General features: G+C 35.2%; 1 non-coding gene across 1 annotated transcript; it reads right to left on the bottom strand.

Moving 5' to 3' along the window:
* Positions 1 to 210: 210 nt before the first annotated feature.
* On the bottom strand, positions 211 to 346 carry LOC132347181 (small nucleolar RNA SNORA70). Its single transcript, XR_009497134.1, has one exon. It is a non-coding gene; the product is annotated as a small nucleolar RNA SNORA70 (small nucleolar RNA).
* Positions 347 to 20,810: the final 20,464 nt, after the last annotated feature.

Genomic DNA, 20,810 nt, shown 5'->3' with positions numbered 1-20,810 from the left:
ATTCTAGCAGCCAGCTAACTTGAACTTGTCCCTGAATAGGGCCTCAGTCACATGCTTCTTGTTCTGCAGTTTGGTGCAGATGGACATTATGATTTAGCCAATGTGGACCTTGGCTCATCTGGCTCAGGCTTTTTGAAGCCACCACTCCATACCCATCTGGAGCCTATGCTGGGGACAGTATGAGGTCATACATGAATGTCTACTAGAATGGGCTGTCTCCATGTCACTTTGGGCAACCCATATGAGCAACAGTTTACATACATTACCAAATAGGCTACTATTTGCAGCCATTAGACACCAGGACCCCCATGAGGAAAAAAAGCATGGTCCGCTTAACTGGCTGCAGGTTTTGTTGTTGTTGTTGTTGTTGTTGTTGTTGTTGTTTTGTTTTTTAACTTTTTTTTAGTGTTTGTCCTAGAGTTTGCAATATACATATTCAGTTAATCCAAGTCCACTTTCAAATAATACTATACACATCACAGACAGTGTACCTTATGATGACAAAATAATCCCAGTTTCTCCCTCCTGTCCCTTGCATCATTGCTGTCATTCATTTCATATATATTTACATAGGCATACATATATATAATATATGTATAAAATATAAACATGTATAATCAAATACATTCTTGATAATATTATACTTAACAAAGTCTTGTATAATCAATTAATAATATGAAAAATAACTGTTTTTATTTTAACTTTACTTATTCATTCTTTGGTGCTATTCCTTTACACTGATCCAAGTTTCTGACCCATGTTATTTTCTTTCTCTCTAAAAAAACCTTTTATAACATTTCTTGCAGGTTAAGTCTACTGGCAATAAATTCCCTCGATTTTGTTTGTCTGCAAAAGTCTTTATTTCTCCTGCACTTTTGAAGGAAAATTTCACAGGGTACAACATTGTACGTTGATGGGGTTTTTTTCTTCTAATACTTTATTTCAGTACAGTCTCTTCTTGTTCACAGTTTCTGAGGAAATGTCAAATGTAATTCTTGTAATTGTTCCTTTGTAGATAAGGTGTTTATTTTTCCCATCTGGTGTCTTTTGGTAATTTTTTTTTTTTTTTTTTTTTGGCATTTATCATGCTTGATGTTCTATAAGATTTCTGGATCTGTGGTTTTATGTTTGATCTTAATTTGGGAAAAGTCTTGGTCATTATCATTTGCCATATTTCTTCTGTTCTTTTCTTTCTTCTCCTTCTGATAGTCCCATTATGCATTTTGTACCTGTTCCACAGTCCTTGGATAGTCTGCTCTGTTTTTATCAGTCTCTGTTCTCTTTGCTTTCTGGTTTTCAAGGTTTTGTGATATAGCCTCTAGCTCAGAAATTCTTTCCTCAGCCATGTCCTGTGTACTAAGAAGCCCATCAAAGGTTTTCTCATAGTTGTTTTAAATTATCAGTCTGAAAATTCCAATATTCCTGCTGTGTCTGTTCTGATGTTTGCTCTATCTCTTCAAGTGTGTGTTTTTTTGTTGTTTTTTTGGTTTTTTTTTTTTTTTTTGGTTTGTTATTTTACCTTTTGGTATACCTTGTAATTTTTTTTTTTTTTCCCTTGGAAGTAGGACATAATGTACTAGGTAAAGGGACTGCTGTAAATAGGCTTTTAGTAATGTGGTGGTGAGGTGTGGTGGGAGGGAAGTGTTCTATAATCTTATAACTAGGTCTCAGTCTTTTAGTAAGAGTATGCCTCTGTACTGTGAACTCCATAAGCATTTCTCAGTTATTTTGTTTTTGTTTTTTGTCTTGGCTGAATTGGATATTTCCTTTCTGCCAAGTTAATTAGGCTGTGCTAATATCCCAGCAGGTTAGGCTCTAGTTAATTAGTTTACCTGAGGGCAGGGCTTGCTAAAAAGAACCCAGAGCTCTGTGGTATTTCAAAATGGTTCCTTTCCCCTTCTCCCTACCAGAAGCCAATGGGGATTTTTCTCAGATATTTACTATGAGAACTTGGTTGAGCTTCTGGAGGTAAATCTCACAAAATTGTGGGTATCCCCTTATGACTGAGGTCCCTGAAGGATTTAACTCTCAGAGTTGCCCACACTGAGCCTTCAGCAATTCCTCAATTTCAGGATTTCTAACCCTGGCACTGGTATTTGCAAAGGTTTCTGGTTTTTTTGGTCAAACTATTCCAGCTTTGTCCAGTGGGAGCTCTTTTAGTTGACACCTAAGTGTCCACTTATATATCCTACACCTCCATTTATGTATGTGTATGTGTGTGTGTGTGTGTAGTACATTCTTATTTTCTGGCATTATAACACTCATCTTATATATTTCTGCCCTGGTCCTAGAATCTGGGTTTTATCCAAGGAACTCTAGTTCCTTTTAATGAAGAAACTAAGATCTGGGCATTAGGTGTGTTCTTATTTCATTTTCCTTTCTTTTCTCTCTTCCTTCCTTCCTTTCTTCCTTCATTCCTCCCTCCCTCCCTTCCTTTGTTCATTTGTTCCTTCCTTATTCCTCTTTCTTGAATCTCAAACTTTCATTCTTGGATCATTTTCTTCATTTTCAAATACATTTTTCAGAAGTAGCTTAAGTTTGTTGGTGCTGAATTTTAACATGCATAGCTTTTTTTAATTTTTAAATTATTTTATTTTTTATCAGTCTTGAAAACTTATTTACAGATTTTTCTTGTCTCATTGCACAATAATATTATATATAAAGTTTTCCTCATTTTTTACACTTATGTATTTCTAAATTGAACACCAAATTAAGTAATTTTATAGCTCACATTATTTTGTAGTGTATCTGAAAGATTTGATTTAAAGTTTTTTTTCATATCATAGTATAAATCACATCATGAAAGAAATAATTTCTCCATCATCCTGGGACTAAAAATCAAGGTACCTAGAAAGGAATAAACTTAGAAGAGCATCATATTCCTCCTCCTTCATAATTTAATGCCATAGACATAGATAATAATGACCATGATAATTTGAGAGGAACATATGTTGACTTATGAATTCTCTACCCAACCGTAAAGCCAGCTCAGTGAGTTAGGATCCATGCTCTCCCCCTTCCTCTTCTCATCCCTTATTTACTCCAACACTCCAATTGCTGTAGACTATATCTTTGTTAAAGTGTTTTAAAGTATTTAAGGACTTTTAAAAAGACAAATCTCTTTATTTGTTGGGCAGAGTTTTATGTATGACTGTGATTTAAATTGACCGACTTATTAACAGATAATGTTTTAAATTAAGAATGATGTTTAGATTTATATATTATGTAATTCTGCTTCTTGGGTAAAAGAAAAGTAGAATTGGGGTGATTATAGAAGCAGGAAATCAGTTCAGATAAAATATGATGAACCCCTGAAAAGGGAAACTGAAGATTATTGTACCATATTTTAAATTTATATTCAAAAAGAATCATTAGAACTTATACCAGTCCAGGTAACTTGAGTGATATGATAAAGAAGGGAAAGCAGAGAAAAAGTCTAAATTAATCATTTGACAACTGAGAGAGACTACATACTACATATTGGAATAATGTTATCGGGGTCTTTTTAAGCATATAGGTTTGCAACATGTTTCTGTTCAGCAGGTATCCAAAGACATTAATCTGCCCCCTTGTAGGACATAGGAACTGAAGATAGATTTAGGAGTAATCAACATAGTGTTGGTTCTTGATGAGATTGCCTATGAATAGTAGGTATGAATCTTCTACTTTATCAGAAATGACAACTTGATAGGCTCCCCAGTTAGACTAATTTTTGATATGCATTTGACTATCTGAAACATTTCTCTATTTATTTTTCAGCTACCAATTTATTTATCTATAAGTCCTTCCTATGTGGAACTTATGGATAGAAGTAATCATCAAAGTAAAATCTAAATTGAAGAGAACAGCTTCATTTTTTTCTTAAACAGTGTTAGGCTGTTTGTCAATAATCTGTTGACATGAGAAACTTATCTGACATGAGAAACTTATCTGACATCTTTGTGATTTAGAAAACTATTGGAGGAGATTATTAAAATTTTCAATACAAATCAGTTGTAAACAGATTTTGCTCTTTAGAAAACAAAACCTTATCACACTGTCAGTGAATGCAGATTTTAAAAGAATCTGAATTTCATTGGAATATGTACATGCTGGATGTTTGAGTCTACCTCTCTCAATTGAAGTGGATTTTCATTAGAAGACTTGGCCCAGATCAGTCTGGCAAGAAAGTCTCTTGTTCAGTAAACCTCCTTTCTCCACTGAGATCTATAAATATTCTATTCATTAAAATTTATGAAAAGACTCATCTGTCTTAAATATTTGCTAATATTAGTCATGGTTAAATCTTTGCATTTCAAAATTTCCTCCCTCTCTCTCTGTCTTATGCTCTCTCTCATAAAAGAAAGGGAAAAAAAGCAAAAGCTTGAGTTCTACTTAAGTTCTGTGGTACTGCAAAAATACTGAAATACAATAGAAATGGACAGAATAGTATCATCATCGAATAATAAAGATGGAGCTGGAATTTCCTCTGTTTTTAACCTAATAACCCAAGGGTCTATTGTGATGAAACAGACCACAGAGTTACTCCTGGTGTTAAACATGATCTCGTAGTCATACAAATCAGAGTAAAATTAGATTTGTGGACTCTTATAAGATTAACATTGTGTATTGAGACAATCAAATATATATCTATCAAATCTAATTTCATAGTTATATGAAGACATGTAGCCCAGGAAATTAATTCATTTCACTAGTTAGGGGATAAATGTTGATATTAGAGTTAAGAGAAATTATTTAACCTCACATAATATTATGTGGTATCTGGGAACATGACCTGATGGAAATAACTTTCTTGTTGTTTATATAGCTTTATGCAATCATAAACATGAAAAACCAAACCCTCAAAACAGTCCAATAGGTTGTTTTCTGCTTTATCATTATCATTATTATTATTATTAGTTTGCTTGTTTTTTCTTTTTAGGAAACTGAAAGAGGTATAGCTGTCATTTATCTTACTGGTTACCTAAACCTTTAAATTGAAAAGATATAACATTTAAAAAAATATTTAATTAAGTTATAATGCTTTATAAGTCATACAACCTAGATACTTTATTTGAGGTTGCAATCGGGGATAAGACTCTTGTCCAGTTATCCACTCATTCTACCTCTGTTGTCCCCTTATCACTAGAACGTCATGGAACAATGTTTGAAAACTTTAACATATCATAGTTTTCTTATTTTCTATATAAAGAAAGTGAGAATCAGCATGAGTGATAAAACTAGAGTGTATCTCAGGTACATTTACAAATACCTTTGCTTATGCTGCTCTTATGGAAAGAACACTTTCATTCTGTCTATTTGCATCAATATTCAACTATCAACAGACCTTCTGATAGTGAAAGTAGGATATCCTGCTATTTCTCTTACATGGTATAAAGAACAGTTCTACCACTCAAAAAAGTGTTTTAAATATAGATTTTGTGCAATACCATCTTATTTAAACACAAGCTGATTCAATAAATGGTTGCTGTATCAGAAGTAACACTGAAATACTCACAGGATCATGCCAGTTCGTCTTTCGGAGGTAAAGCCTAAAGAGTGATAGGCTTTTCACCTTTTAAAGAGATATGTCCCTGCCCATTTTTCAAAACATTCAACTCTCTCTTTGTTCATTAGTTGTTTCTTCCAATTTTGATAGGCATACCCTAAATACAATAATAAATGACTGGTTAGCCTCAGAGTAAGCAGACAGCAACAAGTTGTTGGAGAGTTTGTGCCCCATCAAAAGACAGTGGCAGCTACGTATTTCACCTGGTTGTTATCAAGTTGGAATTGAGACCAAATTTTGGCCAACTCCTCATATATTTTCAAATCATACCAGAAATTTAGATTTTAATAAGAAATCTAAATTTTTTTGATAGTAGCCAATGTATATGTGTTTAACATTTTACAGTCTAACACTACATATATCATATATTATATCTCAATGAACCAAATATAGCCTGTGAAGCACTACTTTGGAACATCTTCAAATTATATTTATTTAATCACATGCACTAAAACAATTAATCCATTCAACAAATAGTGAACATACTGTCAGCATTTGTTATAATTGATTTACACATATTTTTTCAATCAGTTGTTTCTAAAATTCTGTGATTTAGTGTTTTCCTTATTCCTATAAGAAATGGGAGAAATTAGAATCACAGAGAGGTTAAGAGTTATTCAGTTAGTACAAGAATAAGTGTTACAAGAAACAAACCAAACATGTATAATGGGTACAATATATTGTACCCAGTAGAAGTTAATATCTCACATAAGTAAACTCCAAATGACTGCTTCAGTTAGATGAGCAGCTCCCTCAAACAATGATTCAGGGACACAGGTTTCTTCTTTCTTGTAGCTTATCTTCAAATCTTGAGTTCCAAGTTCATTTCACTTATCATAAGCAAACTGGTGGACAAAGAAAGGCCATAGAAGACCATAAGCAATATGTTTCTATGATTCAGCCAAGAACTGGAACTGGTGTCAAGCAAAGAGAGAAAATGAACTAGATGAAAATAAAGTCATTCTCTATCACAGTCAGTCAATATCAGAATCAAGAGATGGATCCAAACAAGCTATATCCAGATCCTGCATTCTTACTGTATGCTGGTTTTTAAAATAGGTTATATAGTACAAAACATAGGGCTTTCAATCTTGTAGAGAAGGCAGTTAGGAACATGTGGACATGGTGGGTGTGTATATATGTTTATATGTCTGTAGATATAGATACGGATATAGATATATATATATTCCCATTTGTATCTCATGAATCAGGGACCCTGATCCTGAAACTGAAGCATAAGGTAAATTCTGGGAAGAATGCAGTTTCCTTTGTAAAAAAGGAAAAATTACAGGCACAAGAAACAACATTTGTGAAAAATAAAATAGTACATAAAAGACATTTAAGTTTAAAAGGCTAATATAACTGGATTAGAAAGCAAAAAACAACAAACAAACAAACAAACAAAAACAAAGGGAGAGCAATGAGAAACAAGGCTGTATAGAAAATCAAATGATATGGTGCTCAACATATCTTATACTAAGGAAGTCAATTTTCACCCTAAGATCAATTAAATCCATTAAATAATTCAAAAAGAGAAATAAAGTAACAGATTTGGTTATGAAAATATTTATTCTGACAATTGGAGCCTCCTCATTCCTCTATTCAGTGCAGGATAAATTTTCTTCTGGAGAAGAAACAAAATTCTCCTACAGCTCCAATTTCAACAAGAAATTTTATCACTGCTTCAAGCCTTCTCTTTTCTTAAGAACTTTAAATGTCAAAAAATGTTTTTTCAGTCGATAATAGTATTTATGCTGCCAATCTACAATGAGATACAGAAATGACTAATTTTTTAAATAGAATGGGAGAGTAAACATTTAATAAATGTAGTGGATATATAGAAAATGCCTAATGATTCTTTTTTTTTTTTTTTTTAAACATCTTTATTGAAGTATAATTGCTTTACAATGGTGTGTTAGCTTCTGTTTATAACAAAGTTAATCAGTTATACATATACAATATGTTCCCATATCTCTTCCCTCTTGCATCTCCCTCCCTCCCACCCTCCCCATCCCACCCCTCTAGGTGGTCACAAAGCACCGAGCTGATATCCCTGTGCTATGCGGCTGCTTCCCACTAGCTATCTATTTTACATTTGGTAGTGGATATATGTCCATGACACTCACACACCCTGTCACATCTCACCCCACCCCCTCCCCATATCCTCAAGTCCATTCTCTAGTAGGTCTGTGTCTTTATTCCCGTCTTGCCACTAGGTTCTTCATGGCTTTTTTTTCCCTTAGATATGTGTTAGCGTACTGTATTTGTTTTTCTCTTTCTGACTTACTTCACTCTGTATGACAGACTCTAACTCCATCCACCTCATTACAAATACCTCCATTTCATTTCTTTTTATGGCTGAGTAATATTCCATTGTATATATGTGCCACATCTTCTTTATCCATTCATCTGTCGATGGACATTTAGGTTGCTTCCATGTCCTGGCTATTGTAAATAGAGCTGCAATGAACATTTTGGTACATGACTCTTTTTGAACTATGGTTTTCTCAGGGTATATGCCCAGTAGTGGGATTGCTGGATCGTATGGTAGTTCTATTTGTAGTTTTTTAAGGAACCTCCATACTGTTCTCCATAGTGGCTGTATCAATTTACATTCCCACCAACAGTGCAAGAGAGTTCCCTTTCCTCCACACCCTCTCCAGCATTTATTGTTTCTAGATTTTTTGATGATGGCCATTCTGACCGGTGTGAGATGATATCTCATTGTAGTTTTGATTTGCATTTCTCTAATGATTAATGATGTTGAGCATTCTTTCATGTGTCTGTAGGCCATCTGTATCTCTTCTTTGGAGAAATGTCTATTTAGGTCTTCTGCCCATTTTTGGATTGGGTTGTTCATTTTTTTGTTATTGAGCTGCATGAGCTGCTTGTAAATCTTGGAGATTAATTCTTTGTCAGTTGCTTCATTTGCAAATATTTTCTCCCATTCTGAGGGTTGTCTTTTGGTCTTGTTTATGGTTTCCTTTGCTGTGCAAAAGCTTTTAAGTTTCATTAGGTCCCATTTGTTTATTTGTGTTCTTATTTCCATTTCTCTGGGAGCTGGGTCAAAAAGAATCTTGCTGTGATGTATGTCATAGAGTGTTCTGCCTATGTTTTCCTCTAAGAGTTTGATAGTGTCTGGTCTTACACTTAGGTCTTTAATCCATTTTGAGTTTATTTTTGTGCATGGTGTGAGGGAGTGTTCTAATTTCATACTTTTACATGTACCTCTCCAGTTTTCCCAGCACCACTTATTGAAGAGGCTGTCTTTTCTCCACTGTATATGCTTGCCTCCTTTATCAAAGATAAGGTGACCATATGTGTGTGGGTTTATCTCTGGGCTTTCTATCCTGTTCCATTGATCTATATTTCTGTTTTTGTGCCAGTACCAAACTGTCTTGATCACTGTAGCTTTGTAATATAGTCTGAAGTCAGGGAGCCTGATTCCCCCAGCTCCATTTTTCCTTCTCAAGATTGCTTTGGCTATTCGGGGTCTTTTGTGTTTCCATACAAATTGTGAAATTTTTTGTTCTAGTTCTGTGAAAAATGCCAGTGGTAGTTTGATAGGGATTGCATTGAATCTGTAGATTGCTTTGGGTAATAGAGTCATTTTCACAATGTTGATTCTTCCAATCCAGGAACATGGTATATCTTTCCATCTATTTGTATCATCTTTAATTTCTTTCATCAGTGTCTTATAATTTTCTGCATACAGGTCTTTTGTCTCCTTAGGTAGGTTCATTCCTAGATATTTTATTCTTTTTGTTGCAATGGTAAACGGCAGTGTTTTCTTAATTTCACTTTCAGATTTTTCGTCATTAGTGTATAGAAATGCAAGAGATTTCTGTGCATTAATTTTGTATCCTGCTACTTTACCAAATTCATTGATTAGCTCTAGTAGTTTTCTGGTAGCATCTTTAGGATTCTCTATGTATAGTATCATGTCATCTGCAAACAGTGACAGCTTTACTTCTTCTTTTCCGATTTGGATTCGTTTTATTTCTTTTTCTTCTCTGATTGCTGTGGCTAACACTTCCAAAACTATGTTGAATAATAGTGGTGAGAGTGGGCAACCTTGTCTTGTTCCTGATCTTAGTGGAAAAGGTTTCAGTTTTTCACCATTGAGGACAAGGTTGGCTGTGGGTTTGTCATATATGGCCTTTATTATGTTGAGGAAAGTTCCCTCTATGCCTACTTTCTGCAGGGCTTTTATCATAAATGTGTGTTGAATTTTGTTGAAAGCTTTCTCTGCATCTATTGAGATGATCATATGGTTTTTCTCCTTCAATTTGTTAATATGGTGTATCACATTGATTGATTTACGTATATTGAAGAATCCTTGCATTCCTGGGATAAACCCCACTTGATCATGGTGTATGATCCTTTTAATGTGCTGTTGGAGTCTGTTTGCGAGTATTTTGTTGAGGATTTTTGCATCTATGTTCATCAGTGATATTGGCCTGTAGTTTTCTTTCTTTGTGACATCTTTGTCTGGTTTTGGTATCAGGGTGATGGTGGCCTCGTAGAATGAGTTTGGGAGTGTTCCTCCCTCTGCAATATTTTGGAAGAGTTTGAGAAGGATAGGTGTTAGCTCTTCTCTAAATGTTTGATACAATTCACCTGTGAAGCCATCTGGTCCTGGGCTTTTCTTTGTTGCAAGGTTTTTAATCACAGTTTCAATTTTAGTGCTTGTGATTGGTCTGTTCATATTTTCTATTTCTTCCTGGTTCAGTCTCGGCAGTTTGTGCATTTCTAAGAATCTGTCCATTTCTTCCAGGTTGTCAATTTTATTGCCGTAGAGTTGCTTGTAGTAATCTCTCATGATCTTTTGTATTTCTGCAGTGTCAGTGGTTACTTCTCCTTTTTCATTTCTAATTCTATTGATTTGAGTCTTCTCCCTTTTTCTCTTGATGAGTCTGGCTAATGGTTTATCAATTTTGTTTATCTTCTCAAAGAACCAGCTTTTACTTTCATTGATTTTTGCTATTGTTTCCTTCATTTCTTTTTCATTTATTTCTGATCTGATCTTTATGATTTCTTTCCTTCTGCTAGCTTTGGGGTTTTTTTGTTCTTATTTCTCTAATTGCTTTAGGTGCAAGGTTAGGTTGTTTATTCGAGATGTTTCCTGTTTCTTGAGGTAGGCTTGTATTGCTATAAACTTCCCTCTTAGCACTGCTTTTGCTGCGTCCCATAGGTTTTGGGTCGTCGTATCTCCATTGTCATTTGTTTCTAGGTATTTTTTGATTTCCCCTTTGATTTCTTCAATGATCACTTCGTTATTAAGTAGTGTATTGTGTAGCCTCCATGTGTTTGTATTTTTTACAGATCTTTTCCTGTAATTGATATCTAGTCTCAGAGCATTGTGGTCGGAAAAGATACTTGATACGATTTCAATTTTCTTAAATTTACCAAGGCTTGATTTGTGACCCAAGAGATGATCTATCCTGGAGAATGTTCCATGCGCACTTGAGAAAAATGTGTATTCTGTTGTTTTTGGGTGGAATGTCCTATAAATATCAATTAAGTCCATCTTGTTTAATGTATCATTTAAAGCTTGTGTTTCCTTATTTATTTTCATTTTGGATGATCTGTCCATTGGTGAAAGTGGGGTGTTAAAGCCCCCTACTATGATTGTGTTGCTGTCGATTTCCCCTTTTATGGCTGTTAGTATTTGCCTTATGTATTGAGGTGCTCCTATGTTGGGTGCATAAATATTTACAATTGTTATACCTTCCTCTTGGATCAATCCCTTGATCATTATATAGTGTCCTTCTTTGTCTCTTGTAATAGTCTTTATTTTAAAGTCTATTTTGTCTGATATGAGAATTGCTACTCCAGCTTTCTTTTGATTTCCATTTGCATGGAATATCTTTTTCCATCCCCTCACTTTCAGTCTGTATGTGTCTCTAGGTCTGAAGTGGGTCTCTTGTAGACAGCATATATATGGGTCTTGTTTTTGTATCCATTCAGCCAGTCTGTGTCTTTTGGTGGGAGCATTTAATCCATTTACATTTAAGGTAATTATCGATATGTATGTTCCCATTCCCATTTTCTTAAATGTTTTGGGCTTCTTATTGTAGGTGTTTTCCTTCTCTTGTGTTTCTTGCCTAGAGAAGTTCCTTTAGCATTTGTTGTAAAGCTGGTTTGGTGGTACTGAACTCTCTCAGCTTTTGCTTGTCTTTAAAGGTTTTAATTTCTCCATCACATCTGAATGAGATCCTTGCTGGGTAGAGTAACCTTGGTTGTAGGTTTTTCTCCTTCATCACTTTAAGTATATCCTGCCACTCCCTTCTGGCTTGCAGAGTTTCTGCTGAAAGATCAGATGTTAACCTTATGGGGATTCCCTTGTGTGTTATTTGTTGTTTTTCCCTTGCTGCTTTTAATATGCTTTCTTTACATTTAATTTTTGACAGTTTGATTAATATGTGTCTTGGCGTGTTTCTCCTTGGGTTTATCCTGTATGGGACTCTCTGTGCTTCCAGGAGTTGATTAACTACTTCCTTTCCCATATTAGGGAAGTTTTCAACTATAATCTCTTCAAATATTTTCTCAGTCCCTTTCTTTTTCTCTTCTTCTTCTGGGACCCCTATACTTCGAATGTTGGTGCATTTAATGTTGTCCCAGATGTCTCTGAGACTGTCCTCAGTTCTTTTCATTCTTTTTTCTTTATCCTGCTCTGCAGTAGTTATTTCCACCATTTTATCTTCCAGGTCACTTATCCTTTCTTCTGCCTCAGTTATTCTGCTATTGATCCCATCTAGAGTATTTTTAATTTCATTTATTGTGTTTTTCATCATTGCTTGGTTCTTCTTTAGTTCTTCTACATCCTTGTTAAATGTTTCTTGCATTTTGTCTATTCTATTTCCAAGATTTTGGATCATCCTTACTATCATTATTCTGAATTCTTTTTCAGGTAGACTACCTATTTCCTCTTCATTTGTTAGGTCTGGTGTGTTTTGACCCTGCTCCTTCATCTGCTGTGTGTTTTTCTGTCATCTCATTTTGCTTATCTTACTGTGTTTGGGGTCTCCTTTTCACAGGCTGCAAGTTCATAGTTCCCGTTGTTTTTGGTATCTGTCCCCAGTTGGTAAGGTTGGTTCAGTGGGTTGTGTAGGCTTCCTGGTGGAGGGGACTATTGCCTGTGTTCTGGTGGATGAGGTTGAATCTTGTCTTTCTGGTGGGCACGTCCACGTCTGGTGGTGTGTTTTGGGGTGTCTGTGGCCTTATGATTTTAGGCAGCCTCCCTGCTAATGGATGGGGCTGTGTTCCTGTCTTGCTAGTTGTTTGGCATAGGGTGTCCAGCCCTGTAGCTTGCTGGTCGTTGAGTGAAGCTGGGTCTTGATGTTGAGATGGAGATCTCTCAGAGATTTTTGCCGTTTGGTATTACGTGGAGCTGGTAGGTCTCTTGTGGACCAGTGTCCTGAAGTTGTCTCTCCCACCTCAGAGGCACAGCCCTGATGCCTGGCTGGAGCACCAAGAGCCTTTCATCCACACAGCTCAGAATATAATGGAGAAAAAAATAGAAAGATAAAAAGAGGATAAAATAAAATAAAATAAAGCTATTATAATAAAAAATAAGAAAAAAATTATTAAAAGTAAATGTATTCAGAAAATTTTTTTTTTAATTTTTAAAAATAGATTTATTAATTTTTTATAGTGAAAAATAAGAAAAAAAAATTTTAAGAAAAAAATTTATTAAGAAAAAAAAATTTTAATTTTTTAATATAAAAAATATGAAAAAACATTAAAATTTTTTTAATTTCTAAAAATAGAAAATATGGAAAAAATTATTAAGAAAGCATATATTAGGAAAAAAAATTTTTTTAAGTAAAAAGAAAAAAAAAAAAAAAATGAATGGACCTAACCCTAGGACTGATGGTGAAAGCAAAGCTATACAGACAAAATCTCACCTAGAAGCATACACATATACACTCACAAAAAAAGGAAAAGGGGAAATTAATATATACTGCTCCTAAAGTCCACCTTTTGAATTTGGGATGATTCGTTGTCTATTCAGGTATTCAACAGATGCAGGCACATCAAGTTGTTTGTGGAGCTTTAATCCGCTGCTTCTGAGGCTGCTGGGGGAGATTTCCCTTTCTCTTCTTTGTTGGTACAGCTCCCAGCGTTCAGCTTTGGATTTGGACCCGCCTCTGAATGTACGTCGCCTGAGGGCATCCGTTCCCCGCCCAGACAGAACGGGGTTAAAGGAGCAGCTGCTTCGGGGGCTCTGGCTCACTCAGGCCAGGGGAGGGAGCAGTATGGAGGAGGCGGGGCGAGCCTGCGGCGTCAGAGGCGTCGTGATGTTGCAGCAGCCTGAGGCGCGCTGTGTGTTCTCCCCGGGAAGTTGTCCCCGGATCACGGGAGCCTGGCAGTGGCGAGCTGCACTGGCTCCCGGGAGGGGCAGTGTGGAGAGTGACCTGTGCTCGCACACAGGCTTCTTGGTGGCGGCAGCAGCAGCCTTAGCGTTTCCTACCAGTCTCTGGGGTCCGCGCTGATGGCCGCGGCTCGCGCCCATCTCTGGGGTCTGCGCTGTTAGCCATGGCTCGCGCCTGCCTCTGGAGTTCGTCTAGGCGGAGCTCTGAATCCCCTCTCCTTGCGCACTGTGAAACAAAGAGGCAAGAAAAAGTCTCTTGCCTCTTCGGCAGCTGCAGACTTTTTCCCGGACTCCCTCCCGGCTAGCACCAAAGCCCGAGCCTCAGCTCCCAGCCCCCGCCCGCACCGGCGGGTGAGCAGACAAGCCTCTCGGGCTGGTGAGTGCTGGTTGGCACCGAGCCTCTGTGCGGGAGTCTCTCTGCTTTGCCCTCCGTACCCCTGTGGCTGCGCTCTCCTCCGCGGCTCCGAAGCTTCCCCCCTCTGCCACCCGCAGTCTCTGCCCGCAAAGGGCCTTCCTAGTGCCTGGAAACCTTTCCTCCTTCACGGCTCCCTTCCACTGGCGCAGGTCCCGTCCCTATTCTTTTGTCTCTGTTATTTCTTTTTTCTTTTACCCTACCCAAGTACGTGGGGATTTTCTTGCCTTTTGGGAGGTCTGACGTCTTCTGCCAGCGTTCAGTGGGTGTTCTGTAGGAGCAGTTCCACGTGTAGATGTATTTCTACTGTATCTGTGGGAAGGAAGGTGATCTCCGTGTCTTACTCTTCCGCCATCTTGCCCCTACTCCTCTGATTCTTAGATATTATAATTATTTCACTCAATTGAAAATGTAAAGTAACAACTGGATAATTTTTCTGAGAGATCTGAAGAGAGTCCTGGGCTAAATACACAAACATAGATATTCTGAACATATAGATGGCTCCCTGGACTTTATAAGTTGTCTAACCATCATCAGCCTCCCTATTCAGACCGTACCATAGCAACAATCTAGTTCAAGAATCCATTTTTCCCCAAAGAACCCATGGAACTCAGTGGAAGTTGACACATCTCTAGTTCCTGGGAAAGGTATCAGTTAATCCAAACTTCTAAAGTAATCATAATAATCTCAACCATTTTGCCCCAGATAGATGCCAGAGCTCAGAATTAAGGAAATCAGCTAATAATATTACCTCGGAAAGATAATTGGTGCTAGGATACAGAGAAATCTAAATTGACTCAGTTACATTGATTAGAAGAGGTTTTATTCCTTATTTAATGGAGATACCCTGTCTCTTCCCCCTCTGCACATGAACAGGGTAGCAAATTTTCACAACTGTTATTTGTCATATTTGTAACCATGAGGAAATCTAGCCTGAAAGACAAGAGATGAGAGAATAACAGAAACAGGGATGCAGCCTTGGTCATGGACCTGGAAATATCACCATTTGAAGGCTTTTGAGTCTGGATTTCTCTTAAAATAGGTAATAAATGAAGCCATCAATGTATGTGGCACTACATAGGAAGAACATGAAGAATAAAACAATAAAATACAGAAGAATCTAGGGTGTTAGGTGCATAGAATTATACTCACTTTTGATCTAACTCTGAGGATATATGACTCATTATAGAAGCATATGTACAATTGAAATTATAAAATTAGGACTTCCCTGGTGGCACAGTGGTTAAGAATCCGCCTGCCAATGCAGGGGACATGGGTTCGAGCCCTGGTCCGGGAAGATCCCACATGCCGCGGAGCAACTAAGCCCGTGCACCACAACTACTGAGCCTGCATGCCACAACTACTGAAGCCCACGCACCTAGAGCCCATGCTTCGCAACAAGAGAAGCCACTGCAATGAGAAGCCCACGCACCGCAACGAAGAGTAACCCCTGCTCACCGTAACTAGAGAAAGCCCACGCACAGCAATGAAGACCCAATGCAGCCAAAAATAAATAAATTAAATAAATAAAATTTAAAAAAAAAGAAATTATAAAATTATAGGTGAGATGTAAGCCAAAACATCTATATCTGAAAATCTACTCATTTCTCCCTAAACATTAGCTAAGATGACAATGACCCTGGAATTTTGGTAGCATCTATGTTTATTACAGCAGTAATGCCTAAGTGCTCTGGTACAGAAAACAGAAATAACTTTGGGGTAACTGCATAGTGTATCACTTCCCCTACTTGTGCTGTCAAATGTTACGACAGCAGTGTAATATTATTCTCAGAAAGGCAAAACAAAATAAAACATGACACTAGTAATGTTATGTTTAATTCATGGTAATTTGATGTTCTTATTTTTTATGATCAGAATAAAATAGCTTGTGTAAGATAATACATTTGATTCATTTTGTACCAAGTCTTCTTTATTATGAGGCCTATAAAAGCATCAAATAATCACAACAAACAATTTAGTTGGAACTTACTACTACAAATAACTTCTAAATTGAAATGTTAGCTTCAATAATTTCAGAAAATAGCAACAACAAAGAATGCCTAGTACTTTAAACGTCCTGTGGGAAGAGTTACCATGCTGTTATGCCCACATTTTAAAAAATCCCTTCAAGATGTCCAGTTAGGACTGAAAGGGTAGCGATCCATTTCATCACTATAGTTATTTTTCTCCCCTTTGACAATTGCCTGTGCAGTTGTCATCATATTGCCTACTCCAGAATGTGTAGTATATTTTACTAAAATATATACAACATTGAGTTTTTCTTTTAGGTGTTCTGGGAGCAGAACCTTTATATAAGTCCTAGATAGAGGTTTTTGCCTTGAGGGGTCAAAGGGGTAAGAGAATTCATGAGATGTGAGAGGTTCAGTAATGCAAATTTTAAGTACCCAGGAAGACATGAGGAAAACCTTCCTAAAACATGGAGTATTCTCTGCCATTACTGAGACGCAGTTATTATTTAATCATGATCACATTGCAATGGTGCCTGGAAAAATATTTTGAAGTGGTGAAAATCGTTGTGAAGGAAACGGTTTGTATGCTTAGAATAATTTACTAAATCAAATGGACTTTGGTAGAAACTGAGTTCTATTTATCTTAGAATCACGAAGTGAGGCCAAAAATATGAAATTCTATGAATTGCTTGTATTCTTTAAACATGTCTTCAAGTATTTTTTTTTAAAAACTTTATTTTCCTCTGCCTCAATGATTAAATCTGTGCGTAGTTAATCTTGGCAGAATCAATAAATAAAGTATATCTCTGTAAAGAATGAATACTCACCAACTTCTATATTCTGGGCTTCTATATTGTGGGCTCAGTGAAACTCTTAGTGGAAGGAAAACAACATGAAGGGATTGTTTGGCTATTATAGAAAAAAAATAAATAAATGTTGGTGAGAATGTACAGAAAAGGAAACCCTGTGTACTGTTCATGGATGTAAAATGGTACAGCACCTATGGAAAACAATATGGAGGTTCCTCAAAAAATTAAAAATAGAACTACCGTGTGATCCAGGAATCCTTCTCTGGGTACATATACAAAAAAATAAATCAGTACTTTGAAGAGATACCTGCATTCCTGTGTTCATTGCAACATTATTCACAATAGCCAAGATATGGAAACAACCAAGGTGTCCACCTATGCATGAATGGATGAAGAAAATGTGATGTGAGATATATATGTATATGTGTGTATATATATATATATATATATATATATATATATATATATATATGTATAAAAATCTACCTTTAAAAAAAAGGAGATCCGGTCATTTACAACATCGATGAAATTGGAAGACATCATGTTAAATGAAATAAGCCAGACACCGAAAGAAAAATACTTATTATCTCACTTATGTGTGGAATCTAAGAAAACTGACTACATAGGAGCCAAGCAGAATGGTGGTTACCAGGGGCAGGGAGGTGGGGGAAATGGGGAGATGTTGGTCAAAGGGTACAAAGTTGCAGTTATGTAAAATGAATAAGTTCTAGAGTATAGCATGGTGACTATAGTTAATAATGCTGTATTGTATACTGGAAATTTGCTGAGAGTAGATTTGAGGTGTCTTTACCAATAAATGAATGAATGAGTGAATGAATGAATAATAAAGATACTACGTGAGCACATGCATATGTTAATTAGCTAGACTAGTAATAATTTCACTGTGTGTATGTGCATCAAAACATAATGTTGTACACTTAAAATATTATAATTTTTATTAAAAAAATAACAGAACAGAATAAAATGGAATGGCAAGTATTAATACTTAACACAGCAATTCCTAATTTAAACTGAGGTAGCTCTGGGTATTATTATTATTATTATTTTTTAATGATTAATATGATATAAGCTAATTCTAGTGTATACATTGGAAGAACATTCTTATTAAAATTCCTTTCTTTTCTGTGACCTCCAATGACTTCTTTTTAACCTGGCATAGCAAATTGCTTCTGAAGGTCTTAAGATAAATAGACTACACATTTAAAATTAAAATACCATCATTTGTAATTACCTAGTCACATATTATGTTCTTTCAGAATCACTTATTTATAATACAATTGAGATGATGAGCCTCCAACATTTACCCAGCATTACTATTTGACCTTTGTCTTACTCTAATTAATATTTATGAGATTGTAATGAACAGTTTTGATTATTCAGATTATATTTTCAAATTTTATACACATTACTAGTTCTAGTCTCTATAATTGGGAGGCTATAAGCCTGAACTCTTCTAGACACATTAGAGGAAAACAGTCAATTTTCAATACTGCCTTTCTTTGTTGTTGTAATCATTACCCCCTGTGACACGTACTTATATTTAGCCTCAAATGTAATTTTAAAAATCACTTACAATTGATTTACTTAAGTAAAATTTGAACGAGAAAAGGACAATGGGAATTGGGCTCCTTCAAGTCGTTTACATATATTATCTCCTCTCCTTCATAGCACTATGGAATACGGTACTATTATAAGGGTACTATTATCTTCTTCGTTATAGATAATGAAGTGAGCCACAGCAATATTAAAGGAATAACTTCAAATAACACTGTATATGGTAGAGTCAGGTTTCATAATGTATGATCTTAACCATCATGGCACATTGAATTTCATTGATAAACTAAAAATGTGTGTGTGCATTTATATAAAAATAATCACAAAAAAAAGGCAATGTGAAAAAATTCCTTCTTCATTCTTCTATTCCTACTATTCCTCCTGAGTTTACATCACAGATACAAATATTTAGCCCTCTAAATATTTTATGGTGTAATATTGTGCAAAATATACACAGATTAGAATATTTTATGCATGTTCCCTTTTACATAAGCTGAATCATGAAAACACATTTATCTTTTATCACATAAATAGTATAAAGATCACAGAGGTCTTTTTCATATTTTGAACTAACACATTGGTTTCCATTGTGTAGATTCATTGCAATTTATCAATGGATATAGACTTAAACCTCTCAAAATTCTAAAATGCACCTACTGCTGTAAAACATCTAGAAATCATTTTTATAGCTCTGGTAATATCACTTTTTGATGTGTAGCTAATATCCCAAAACAATAAGAGCAATCTTAGGATATAGATTTTATAAGGAGGCTATAAATAAAATTTCCTGAGGGATTAAAAAAAAGCTCTTAAAGTATTACTGAAAAGAGTGGGTTCTAAAATCTGGAAAAATGGTGTCTTGGGTTTTAATGATTGCATAAGTATGGATACTTGGGCCCATTTCTGATGGCTTCATTGTAAAAGAATCATGTATGAAGCCTACAGCCTGTGAGAAATAGAGAATTAGAAAATGTATGCTCATCAAGAAAAGAAGAGGGCACAGAGATTTGACTAAGTCATTCTTGACACTTGGTGGGAAGAATACCAAAATAATATTTTCTGGAGATTTTTTTGTAACTGTAACCTGATCCTTATAAAAAATTGAGGTATGAATGTATGCATCCCTGTTTTCCAGGACTCTTCAAGCTAAATATTTAGGTAACATTAACTTAAAATAATGTCAAGTATATAGTAACTGCTGCTGAAAACTTTATACATATAATTCATTAGTTCTGAGAGAAGGAAACATCATTTTCAGAGAACATAACTTTCTCTCATTTAGACCCTTATGAAATCAGTTAACTAAAAACAAGAGGAAAGGGGTAAAAAAAAAAAAAGGACTCAACATGAAATAATCAAACATCATAATGTTAGTATTGTCTAATACGTAATATAAAAGTTTATATATAAAATATTTTAAATAGCAAATGCAAAATTTAAAAGACAGTAAAAATTATTATCAAGACAATTTATAAACCAAACTAAACTTTCACCCAATAGTGGGATAATAAACAATAAATAATTCTAAATGAGATAATACAAATGAAGAAAAATGTTATCATATGAAAGAATAAGCTGCCCAGAAAATGGTGGAAAAATATAAGGAGGTAAGAAAGTGGTTGAAGCAAAACATATACTGGCTGTTACAAAACAATAACAACAATGATGAAGTATATTGCATTATTTATTAATATATGTTCTTCCACATGTACAATAAAATTATAAAGAAAATATAGAAATTTAAGTAAGTTTTATAAATACTAGCGAAGAGGAAAAAGAGAAAAAAGCAATTAAAAAATCTAAATGGGAAAAAAAGTTTAAAAAATAAGTAAAAATAATTGATATAAAAATGCAAAAATTAAGGTGATAGATATAATTCAAAATATATCAGCAACCGTAATACATAAATATGTACTAAAATATATAACTAAAGGGTTTGATTAAAATCTTCATAGTATTTATGAAAAGATAAGGACATAGAAGTTTTGATAAAAAGGTATTTTAATTCTAACCAAACACTAATGTTGTAGCTCTAACAGAGAAATACAGACTTTATGTTAAAAAGTATTATTAGAGTTAAGAGCATCATTTGGTAATAGCAAAGTTTCAGTTCATCAAA

This window comes from Balaenoptera ricei, chromosome 13 (genome assembly GCF_028023285.1).
Source record: "Balaenoptera ricei isolate mBalRic1 chromosome 13, mBalRic1.hap2, whole genome shotgun sequence".
Lineage (NCBI taxonomy): Eukaryota > Metazoa > Chordata > Mammalia > Artiodactyla > Balaenopteridae > Balaenoptera > Balaenoptera ricei.
The sequence above is the reverse complement of the archived record's forward strand: the minus strand, read 5'-3'. Positions and strand labels throughout refer to the sequence as shown.